This window comes from Leucopleurus acutus (assembly GCF_964270905.1).
Source record: "Leucopleurus acutus genome assembly, chromosome: 10".
NCBI classification, from domain to species: domain Eukaryota; kingdom Metazoa; phylum Chordata; class Mammalia; order Artiodactyla; family Delphinidae; genus Leucopleurus; species Leucopleurus acutus.
Genome location: NC_139153.1, coordinates 60,183,027 through 60,195,029, shown reverse-complemented (window position 1 = coordinate 60,195,029; position 12,003 = coordinate 60,183,027). Strand labels below are relative to the sequence as shown.

General features: G+C 38.6%; 1 pseudogene across 1 annotated transcript; it reads left to right on the top strand.

Annotated features, from left to right (window-relative positions):
• The first annotated feature begins 9,244 nt into the window (after positions 1-9,244).
• Positions 9,245-10,689, top strand: LOC309967032 (6-phosphogluconate dehydrogenase, decarboxylating-like; annotated as a pseudogene). Its single transcript has one exon. The product of its transcript is annotated as a 6-phosphogluconate dehydrogenase, decarboxylating-like (transcript).
• Positions 10,690-12,003: the final 1,314 nt, after the last annotated feature.

Here is a 12,003-nt window from a genome sequence, read left to right as displayed (position 1 = left end):
CTGAGCTATGTATAGGAGTCTAGGATTTAAATTTATTTATGAAAAATTACATGTCTCATATACTGATTCTTAATACCTCTTTGAATTTTTATTATTTGACAAATACCTCTTTGAATTTTGTTACTGATTTTAGATATAAAACTATTAGATGTCTGTTTAAGTAGACTTGGTAACATTCAAGAGTTTAAAATTTTTAGCACAGGCTTACATTTTAATATGGCTGGTTGAACATATAATGATATCTACTACTGAGTTCAAAAATTCATCGTACTAGGAATAAAAATGTAGAAATAGGACATGGAGGGAGGTTCAATGGTGTGTGAAAGATTTTATGAAAATACAGGATGTAGAGAGTGAGTGAAGGAATAGGGCCTGGTTCAGAAAGGGAGAGGAAACCACAACTTAGAAAACATCCAAAGAGGGGCACAAATCAGAAAGGCTTCACCTTACAAACCCTGTGGGTTAGGAGAGGGGTCCAAGTGAGTGTAGCCTTGAAAACAAGGGTGTGGAGGTAAATGGAAAGATTGTAGCTGGATAATGTTCACTTCCCACACATCTTTACCTCCAGCACAGAACTCAAAGCAAAAATGCATGAAATAGAACATAATAAATAAACTCCCTCTTGTGAGAGCACCAGAATCACAACTAACTGCTGAAAGAAGGAAGACAGGAAGACACTGGATCTCACCATAAAAGATACCCCACATCCAAAGACAAAGGAGAAGCCACAATGAGATGGTAGGAGAGGCTCAATCACAATAAAATCAAATTCCATAACATCTGAGTGGGTGACTCACAAACTGGAGAACAATTATACCACAGAAGTCCACCCACTGGAGTGAAGGTTCTGAGTCCCAAGTCAGACTTCCCAACCCGGGGTTCCAGCAACAGGAGGAGGAATTCCTAGAGAATCAAACGTTGAAGGCTAGTGGGATTTGACTGCAGGACTTTGACAGGACTGAGAGAAACAGAGACTCCATTCTTGGAGGGCACACACAAAGTAGTGTGTGCATCAGGACCCAGGGGAAGGAGCAGTGACCCCATAGGAGACTGACCCAGACCTACCTACTAGGGTTGGAGGGCCTCCTGCAGAGGCTGGAGGTGGCTCTGGCTCACCACGGAGACAAGGACACTGACAGCAGAAATTCTGGGAAGTATTCCTTGGCGTGAGCCCTCCCAGAGTCCACCATTAGCCCCACCAAAGAGCATGTAGCCTCCAGTGCTGGGCCGCCTCAGGCAAAACAGCCAACAGGGAGTGCACTCATCCCCACCATCAGCAGACAAGTGGATTGAAGTTTTACTGAGCACTGCCCACCAGAGCAACACTCAGCTCTACCCACCACCAGTCCCTCCCATCAGGAAGCTTGCACAAGCCTCTTAGATAGCTTCATTCACCAGAGGGCAGACAACAGAAGGAAGAAGAACTACAATTCCACAGCCTGTGGAATGAAAACCACATTCACAGAAAGATAGTCAAAATGAAAAGGCAGAGGCCTATGTACTAGATGAAGGAACAAGAAAAACAACTAAATGAAGTGGAGATAGGCAACCTTCCAGTAAAAGAATTCAGAATAATGATAGTGAAGATGATCTAGGACCTTGGAAAAAGAATGGAGGCAAAGATCGAAGAGATGCAGGAAATGTTTAACAAAGACCTAGAAGAAATGAAGACAGCCTAAGAGACCTCTGGCACAACACTAAATGCACCAACATTCACATTATAGGGGTCACAGAAGGAGAAGAGAGAGAGAAAAGACTGAGCATATATTTGAAGAGATTATAGTCAAAAACTACCCAAACATGGGAAAGGAAATAGCCACCCAGGTCCAGGAAGTGCAGAGAATCCCAGGCAGGTTAAATCCAAGGATAAACACGCCAAGACACATAATAATAAAATTGACAAAAATTAAAGCTAAAGAAAAATTATTAAAAGCAGCAAGGGAAAAATGACAAATAACATACAGGGCAACTCCCATAAGGTTAACAGCTGATTTTTCAGCAGAAACTCTACAAGCCAGAAAGGAGTGACACGATATATTTAAAGTGATGAAAGGGAAGAACTTACAACCAAGGTTACTCTACTTGGCAAGGATCTCATTCAATTTTGACACAGAAATCAAAAACTTTACAGACAAGCAAAAGCTAAGAGAATTCAGCACCACCAAACAAACTCTACAACAAGTGCTAAAGAAAGTTCTCTAAGTGGAAAACACAAGAGAAGAAAAGGACCTACAAAAACAAACACAAAAGAATTAAGAAAATTGTATTAGGAACATACATATCGATAATTACCTTAAATGTGAATGGATTAAATGCTCCAACCAAAAGACACAGGCTCACTGAATGGATACAAAAAAAAAAGACCCATATATATGCTGTCTACAAGACACCCACTTCACACCTAGGGACACACACAGACTGAAAGTGAGGGGGTGGAAAAATATATTCCATGCGAATGGAAATCAAAAGAAACCTGGAGTAGCAATACTCATATCAGATAAAATAGACTTTAAAATAAAGAAAGTTACAAGAGACAAGGAAGGACACTACATAATAATCAAGGGATCAATCCAAGAAGAAGACATAACAATTATAAATATACATGCACCCAACATAGGAGCACCTCAATACATAAGGCAAATGCGAACAGCTATAAAAGAGGAAATTAACAGTAACACAAAAATAGTGGGGGACTTTAACATCTTACTTACACCAATGGAGAGATCCTCCAGACAGAAAATTAATAAGGAAGCACAAGCTTTAAATGACACAATAGACCAGATAGATTTAATTGATATTTATAAGACATTCCATCTGAAAACAGCAGATTATACTTTCTTCTCAAGTGCACATGAAATATTCTCCAGGATAGATCATATCTTGGCTCACAAATCAAGCCTCTATAAAACTAATAAAATTGAAATCATATCAAGCATCTTTTCTGACCACAACGCCATGAGATTAGAAACTAATTACAGGGGGAAAAAAAACCCTTAAAAAACACAAACACATGGAGGCTAAACAATATGTTACTAAATAGCCAAGAGATCACTGAAGAAATCAAAGAGGTAATCAAAAATTACATAGAGACAAATGACAATGAAAACATTCTGATCCAAAACTTATGGAATGCAGCAAAAGCAGTTCTAAAAGGGAAGATTATAGCAATACAATCCTACCTCAAGAAACAAGAAAAATCTCAAATAAACAATCTAACCTTATACCTAAAGGAAAGAAAACCGGATAAAACCCAAAGTTAGTAAAAGGAGAGAAATCATAAAGATCAGAGCAGAAATAAATGAAATAGAAACAAAGAAAACAATAGCAAAGATCAATAAAACTAAAAGCTGGTTCTTTGAGAAGATAAATAAAACTGATAAACCTTTAGCCAGACTCATAAAGAAAAAAAGGGAGAGGACTCAAATCAATAAAATTAGCAATGAAAAAGGAGAAGTTACAACAGACACCACAGAAATACAAAGCATCATAAGAGACAACTACAAGCAACTCTATGCCAATAAAATGGACAACCCAGAAGAAATGGACAAATTCTTAGAGAAGTATAACCTTCAAACACTGAACCAGGAAGAAATAGAAAATATGAACAGACCAATCACGAGTAATGAAATTGAAACTGTGATTAAATATCTTCCAACAAACAAAAGTGCAGGACCAGATGGCTTCACAAGTGAATTCTATAAAACATGTAGAGAAGAACTAACACCCACCCTTCTCAAACTCTTCCAAAAAATTGCAGAGGAAGGAATACTGCCAAACTCATTCTACAAGGCCACCATCACCCTGACACCAAAACCAGACAAAGATACTATAAAAAAAAGAAAATTACAGACCAATACCACTGATGAATATAGATGCAAAAATCCTCAACAAAATACTAGCAAACAGAGTCCAACAACACATTAAAAGGATCATACACCATGATCAACTGGAATTTATCCCAGAGATGTAAGGATTCTTCAATATATGCAAATCAACCAATGTGATACACCATATTAACAAACTGAAGAATAAAAACCATATGATCATCTCAATAGATGCAGAAAAATCTTTTGACAAAATTCAACACCCATTTATGATAAAAACTCCCCAGAAAATGGGCACAGAGGGAACCTACCTCAACATAATAAAGAACGTATATGACAAGCCCACAGCAAACATCATTCTCAATGGTGAAAAACTGAAAGCATTTCCTCTATGATCAAGAACAAGAAAAAGATGTCTACTCTTGCCACTATTATTCAACATAGATGTGGAAGTCCTAGCCATGGCAATCAGAGAAGAAAAAGAAATACAAGGAATCCAAATTAGAAAGGAAGTAAAACTGTCATTGTTTGCAGATGACATGATGCTATACACTGAGAATCCTAAAGATGCCACCAGAAAACTACTAGAGCTAATCAATGAACCTGGTAAAGTAGCAAGATACAAAATTAATGCACAGAAATCTCTTGCATTCCTATACACTAAAAATGAAAGATAAGAAAGTGAAATTAAGGAAACAATCCCATTCACCATTGCAACCAAAATAATAAAGTACCTAGGAATAAACCTACCTAAGGAGGTGAAAGACCTGTACTCAGAAAACTATAAGGCACTGATGAAAGTAATCAAAGATGACACAAACAGATGGAGAGATATACTATGTTCTTGGATTGGAAGAATCAATATTGTGAAAATGACTATACTACCCAAAGCAATCCACAGATTCAGTGGAAACCCTATCTGATTACCAATGGCATTTTTTACAGAACTAGAATAAAAAATCTTAAAATGTGTATGGAGACACAACGAATAGCAAAAGCAATCTTGAGGGAGAAAAACGCATCTGGAGGAATCAGGCTTCCTGACTTCAAACTATACTACGAAGCTATAGTAATCAAGACAATATGATACAGGCACAAAAACAGAAATATAGATGAATAGAACAGAATAGAAAGTCCAGAGATAAACCCATGCACCTATGGTCAACTAATCTATGACAAAGGAGGCAAGGATATGCAATGGAGAAAAGGCAGTCTGTTCAATAAGTGGTGCTGGGAAAACTGGACAGCTGCATGTAAAAGAATGAGATTAGAACACTCCCTAACACCATACACAAAAATAAACTCAAAATGGATTAAAGACCTAAATGTAAGACTGGACACTATAAAACTCTTAGAGGAAATATAGGAAGAACACTCTTTGACATAAATCACAGGAAGATCTTTTTTGACCTACCTCCTACAGTAATGGAAGTAAAAATAAAAATAAGCAAATGGAACCTAATGAAACTTAAAAACTTTTGCACAGCAAAGGAAACTGTAAACAAGATGAAAAATTAACCCTCAGGATGGGAGATAATATTTGTAATTGAATCAACGGACAAAGGACTAATCTCCAAAATATATAAACTGCTCATGCAGCTCAATATTAAAAAAACAAACAACCCAATCCAAAAAGCCAGAAGACCTAAATAGACATCAATCCAAAGAAAACATACAGATTACCAAAAGGCACAGAAAAGCTGCTCAACATCACTAATTATTAGAGAAATGCAAATTAAAACTACAATGAGGTATCACCTCACACATGTTAGAATGGGCATCATCAGCAAATCTACAAACAACAAATGCTGGAGAGGGTGTGGATAAAAGGGAACCCTCTTGCACTGTTGGCGGGAATGTAAATTGATACAGCCGCTATGGAGAACAGTATGGAGCTTCTTTAAAAAGCTAAAATGACCCAGCAATTCTACTCCTGGGCATATACCCACAGAAAACTGTGATTCAAAAAGATACATGCACCCCAGTGTTCATGGCAGGACTATTTACAATAGCCAAGTCATGGAAGAAACCTAAATGCCCATCAACAACGAATGGATAAAGAAGATGTGGTACATACATACAATGGAATATTACTCAGCCATAAAAAGAAACGAAATTGGGTCATTTGTAGAGACGTGGATGGACCTAGAGACTGTCATACAGAGTTAAGTATCACATATTAACACATATATGTGGAATCTAGAAAAATAGTAGAGATGAACCAGTTTGCCAGGCAGAAATACCGACACAGATATAGAGAACAAACGTATGGACACCAAGGGTGGAAAGTGGTGGTGGGGTGGTTGTGGGATGAATTGGGAGATTGGGATTGACATATATACAATAATATGTATAAAATAGGTAACTAATAAGAACCTGCTGTATAAAAAATAAAATTCAAAAAAGAAAAAAAGAATATAAATAAATAACAATACACACAGAAAGTAGAACAGTGTCTGGGGATTTGTGGGAATGGGAAGTTAGTGTTTAATGGGCACAGAGTTTCAATTTGGGAAAATGAAATTGTTCTGGAGATGGTTGGTGGTGATAGTTGCACAACAATATGAATGTACTTAATGCCACTGAACTGTACACTTAAAAATGGGTAAAGTGGTAAATTTTATGTTATGTTTACTTACCACAATAAAAACAAGAATGGAGACTTCATATCTACAGGAATGTAAAGGACTGTCTGGTAAAACCAGGTGTTTTATGTGGCAACTAGACTTCTAGAGTGAAGCCTTCAACATCTCAGCCTTTCACAGCAGCTGACTTGCCACTGATTCAACAGAAGATGAAACCTGCAAGTTGGTAAACTTTTGTCCATCAGTACAAAGGCTTCTGCTAGATTTTCTACTGTCTTAACCTTAAATTCAAACAGGCATTAAAGGATGACCAGAAAAAAAAAAAAAAAAAAAAAAAAAGGATGACCAGACAAATGAGGAATGTCAAAAAGAAAGAGCAATGTTAATAATTAGCAACAATGGCCAAAGAGCGAATGATTAATCCAGAAAACAGAAGAGAATTTTAAAATTCTCTCTATACCTGGTATCTTTAGAGATCTTTTAGAGAGATATTACATTTATTAAATAAGAGCAATATGCTGTAAAATAGGAACATATAAAAATGTAACCAATGGAAAAACTCAGTTGAAGAGTACAGAAAGAAATTAAGCAAATCTAGGAAAAGAATAAAAAGGACCAGAAACAAGAAAGGAAAATATGAGAATAAAGATTAAACACATATGGATAAATTCAAGATTTGCTACCTAAAAATGGAAGTCCCTGAAAGAGAAAGAAGAGGGTAATAAACCATCAGAGAAATGATAAAGGAGGCAACACTGAACCAAAGCATGAGTCTCTAGGTTGGAAGGGCCTACAAGGTGCCCAGCAATGGGAAGAAAAGATGTTTGCCTGGACATGTTATTGTGAAAATTCAGAATGCTGAAGTTTCCAGAAAGAAAAGAACAAAGTTAAAAAAACAGGTCACCTTTCAACTCAACAATAAAAGGAAAAATAACTCAATTTACAAAATGGACAAAGGATTTTAATGAACAAGAAAGTAAACAAATGACCAATAAGCACATGAAAAGATGCTCAATAATCATTAGCCATCAGGGAAATCCAAACCAAAACAGCAATGGGATACCACCTAACAGCCACTAGGATGGCTATGATCAAAGAGACAGATGTTAAAAAATGTTGGTGAGAATGTGGATGGATCGAAACCCTCATACATTGCTGTTGGGGTGGAGAGTGGTGTACTGCCTTGGAAAACAGTCCGATAGCTTCTCTGAAGGTTAAACGTTGTTACCATATATATGACCCAACAATTCCACTCCTAGGTATCTAGCCAAGAGAAATGAAAAGAAATATTCACACAAAAAGCTGTAAATAAAGTTCATAGTTGTATTATTAATAGCCCCAAAGTGGAAACACCCCAACTCATGAAGGGATAAATAAAATGTAGTGCTGGAAACACCCCAACCCATGAAAGGATAAATAAAATGTAGTGTATCCATACAATGAAATATTATCTGGTCATAAAAAGGAATGAAGTACTGACACGTGTTTCAACAGGGATGAGCCTTGGAGATATTTTCCTAAATGAAAAGTCAGTCACAAAAGAACACATATTTAAGATTCCCTTTACATGAAACGATGAGTTTAGGCAAATCTATAGAGACAGAGAGGAGATTAGTGGTTGCCTAGGGAAGTGGAGGTTGGGGGAAAAGGGGGAGTGACTTTAATGGGTACAGATTTCTTCTGGGGGGAAGAAAATATTATAAAATTTTGGTGGGGATGGTTGCATAGCTCTGTGATTATACTAAAAGCCATTGAATTGTACATTTTAAATGGGTGACTTGTATGATATGTGTGAATTATATCCCAACAAATCTATTTTTTTTTAAAAAGTCACACTGTTATCAGGCTTCTGAGTAGCCCTGGATTCTAGAAGTTTATATATAATGTGGAAATAAACAAAGACCACACAGATGAGAAAAAGAAAATGCTATTTATTCACGTTTCTATAGCAAGGGAGTCAGCCACCATCACTTGGTTTTGCTAGAAACTCAAAGGCAGGCAGAGGATTGGGAAAGCTTTTTACTGAAAAAAAGGGAAGGTTTCAGGTGTGCTCTAATTGGAGACTGGTGTGTTGGAAATCTGTAGGTGGGCTTGCTAGAGGCAGGGCATCCCATGTGATTGGTTAGGTGTGTATTTGGCTTTCTCTGGTTGGCACTAAATTGAAAGTGGGAACAAGACTTAGAGAAGCTGTCAGTTGTTAATCAAATTCTGGCCATTTTGGGTCAATTTTTTTTAAGGGTTTATTGTTTGATCTTCCTGGATTTTTTGTTAGAGACAGTGATCTGACCTACAAGTCTGACTTGTAGATAGTAGGCTGGTTTCCTGGCTCTTTAGATAATGGCTTCATTTCCTAAACTGGTTGCCACAGATTTGGGGTCAGAGTTTTATTTTATTTATTTATTTATTTTATTGAAGTGTAGTTGATTTACAATGTTGTGTTAATTTCTGCTGTAAAGCGAAGTGACTCATTTATACACATATATGCATTCTTTTCTGTTGTGGTTTATCACAAGATATTCAGTATAGTCCCCTGTGCTATACGGTAAGACCTTATTGTTTATCCATTCTATATATAATAGTTTGCATCTGATAATCCCAAACTCTGAATCACCCTCCCCCTCCCCCTATCTCCCCACTGGCAACCACAAGTCTGTTCTCTATGTCAGAGTTTTATTTTTATATATGGTCTGGGCATTGTCCACTTGTATATTCAGTCTCTCAATAAAAATGCTTCCAAAATTATGAAGGAATGAAAACAATATATTAAAAATATACCTAAGGAGAGTCATCTGTGCCTTGCCTCTCCTTGTTCCAGCCCGCTCTGCTGCCACTGCAATGGCCCAAGCTGATATTGCCCTGATTGGACTGGCTGTCATGGGCAGAACTTAATTTTGAATATGAATGACCATGGCCTTGTGGTCTGTGCTTTTAATAGGATAGTCTCCAAAGTTGATGATTTCTTGGCCAATGAGGCGAAAGGCACTAAGGTGGTTGGTGCTCACTCCTTGAAGGAGGTGGTCTCCAAGCTGAAGAAGCCTTGGTGAATCATCTTGCTTGTGAAGACTGTCCTGGCTGTTGATTTTATTGGAAAACTGGTACCCTTGTTGGACACAGGTGACATCATCATCAATGGAGGAAATTCTAAATACAAGGATACCACAAGACAGTGTTGAGACCCCAAGGCCAAGAGAATCTTGTTTGTGGGGAGTGAAGTTAGTGGTGGAGAGGAAGGGGCATGGTATGGCCCATCATTTATGCAGGGAGGGAATAAGGAGGCTTGGCCCCACATCAAGGCAATCTTCCAAGGCATCGCTGTGAAAGTGGGGACTGGAGGACCCTGGTGTGACTGGGTGGGAGATGAGTGGGCAGGACACATTGTGAAGATGGTGCACAACAGGGTAGAGTATGGAGACATGCAGCTGATTTGCAAGGCCTACCACCTGATGAAAAACATCTTGGGTGTGGAGCACGAGGAGATGGCAAAGGCTTTTGAGGAATGGAATAGGAGAGGGCTAGAGTCATTCCTGATTGAAATCACAGCCAATATTTTAAAGTTCCAAGACCGATGGAAAATACCTGCTGTTAAAGATCAGGGACAGTGCGGGGGCAGAAGGGCACTGGGAAGTTGACCACCATCTCGACCCCGGAGTACGGTGTCTCTGTCACCCTCATCAGAGAAGCGGTCTTTGTTCGATGCTTATCGTCTCTGAAGGATGAGAGGATCCAAGCCAGCAGAAAGCTGAAGGGACCTCAAAAGATCCAGTTTGAAGGAGATAAGGAATCATTCCCGGGGGCATTCGAAAGGCCCTCTATGCTTCCAAGATCATCACTTATACTCAGGGCTTTATGTTGCTAGGACAGGTAGCCACTGAATTTGGCTGGATGCTCAACTATGGTGGCATTGCCCTGATGTGGAGGGAGTGCTGCATCAGCAGGAGTGTATTCCTAGGAAAGATATAAGATGCATTTGATCGAAACCCAGGGCTTCTGAATCTACTACTAGATGACTTCTTTAAGTCGGCTGTGGAAACTGCCAGGACTCCCGATGGCAGGCAATCAGTACTGGTGTCCAGACAGGCATTCCCATGCTCTGCTTCACCACTGCTCTTTCCTTCTATGATGGATACAGACACAAAATGCTGCCAGCCAACCTAATCCAGGCTTAGCGATATTACTTTTGGGCCCACACCTATGAACTCTTGGCCATGCCAGGACTCTTTCTCCACACTAACTGGATAAGCCACAGTGCTAGTGTGTCCTTGTCTTCATACAATGCCTGATCAGATTCTGTTAGGCGCCATGACTCCGCAAACAGGGACATTCCATTTGCCACACAACAGTGCTTCCATGGCCCTTTGACCTACTTTCTGCTCAGATCTCTCTCTCTCTTTTTTTAACTTACTAGTAGTTTTATTTATTTATTTATTTATTTATAACAACCTTATTGGAGTATAATTGCTTTACAATGTTGTGTTAGTTTCTGCTGTATAACAAAGTGAATCGGCTATTGCATACATATATCCTCATACCCTCCCTCTTGTATCTCCCTCCCACCCTCCCTATCCCACCCCTCTAGGTGAACACAAAGCACAGAGCTGATCTCCCTGTGCTATGCAGCTACTTCCCACTAGTTATCTATTTTACATTTGGTAGTGTATGTATGTCCATTTCTCTCTCACACTTCATCCCACCTTACACTTCCCTCTCCCTGTGTCCTCAAGTCCATTCTCTATGTCTGCGTCTTTATTCCTGTCCTGTCCCTAGGTTCATCAGAATCCTTTTTTTTTTTTTAGATTCCATATATATGTGTTAGCATACTGTATTTATTTTTCTCTTTCTGTATGACAGACTCTAGGTCCATCCACCTCACTACAAATAACTCAATTTCGTTTCTTTTTATGGCTGAGTAATATTCCATGATATATATGTGCCACATCTTCTATATTCATTCATCTGTCAATGGACACTTAGGTTGCTTCTGTGTCCTGGCTATTGTAAATAGAGCTGCAATGAACATTGTGGTACATGACTCTTTCTAAATTATGGTTTTCTCAGGGTACATGCCCAGTAGTGGGATTGCTGGGTCATATGGTAATTCTATTTTTAGTGTTTTAAGGAACCTCCATACTGTTCTCCATAGTAGCTGTATCAATTTACATTCCCACCAGATCTCTTTAAAAAGTGTCGTAAGAGACTCCTCTGAAGAGTCAACCCAAGTCTATTTGTAAAGTAGTTCTGTGAGAACCATCACGCCCTCTGCCCTCACCTTTTGGGACAGAGCAGGAATTGAGCGTATGCACCACAGTGTGAGCCAGCTCTGTGAGGTGGTGTTTCTCACATGTCCCCTGTGGATTTGGGAAGCAGAGTAAGTTTGCTCTGATAGAGGCAGCGGCACTTATCACATAGGAGGGAAAGGTTTTTGTGGAATTTGATCAAACTGGAAACTTTGTATTATGTAGGTGAATTTCCTTTTCCTTTTACTTAATAAAGGTAAAAAGAAAAAAAATCCCCTAGGAATAAATAAAATCTGAGAGCTGAATACAAAATACATGTTCATAAACTTTACTTCCTAAGTGCCTTTCCTTAGAAAATTA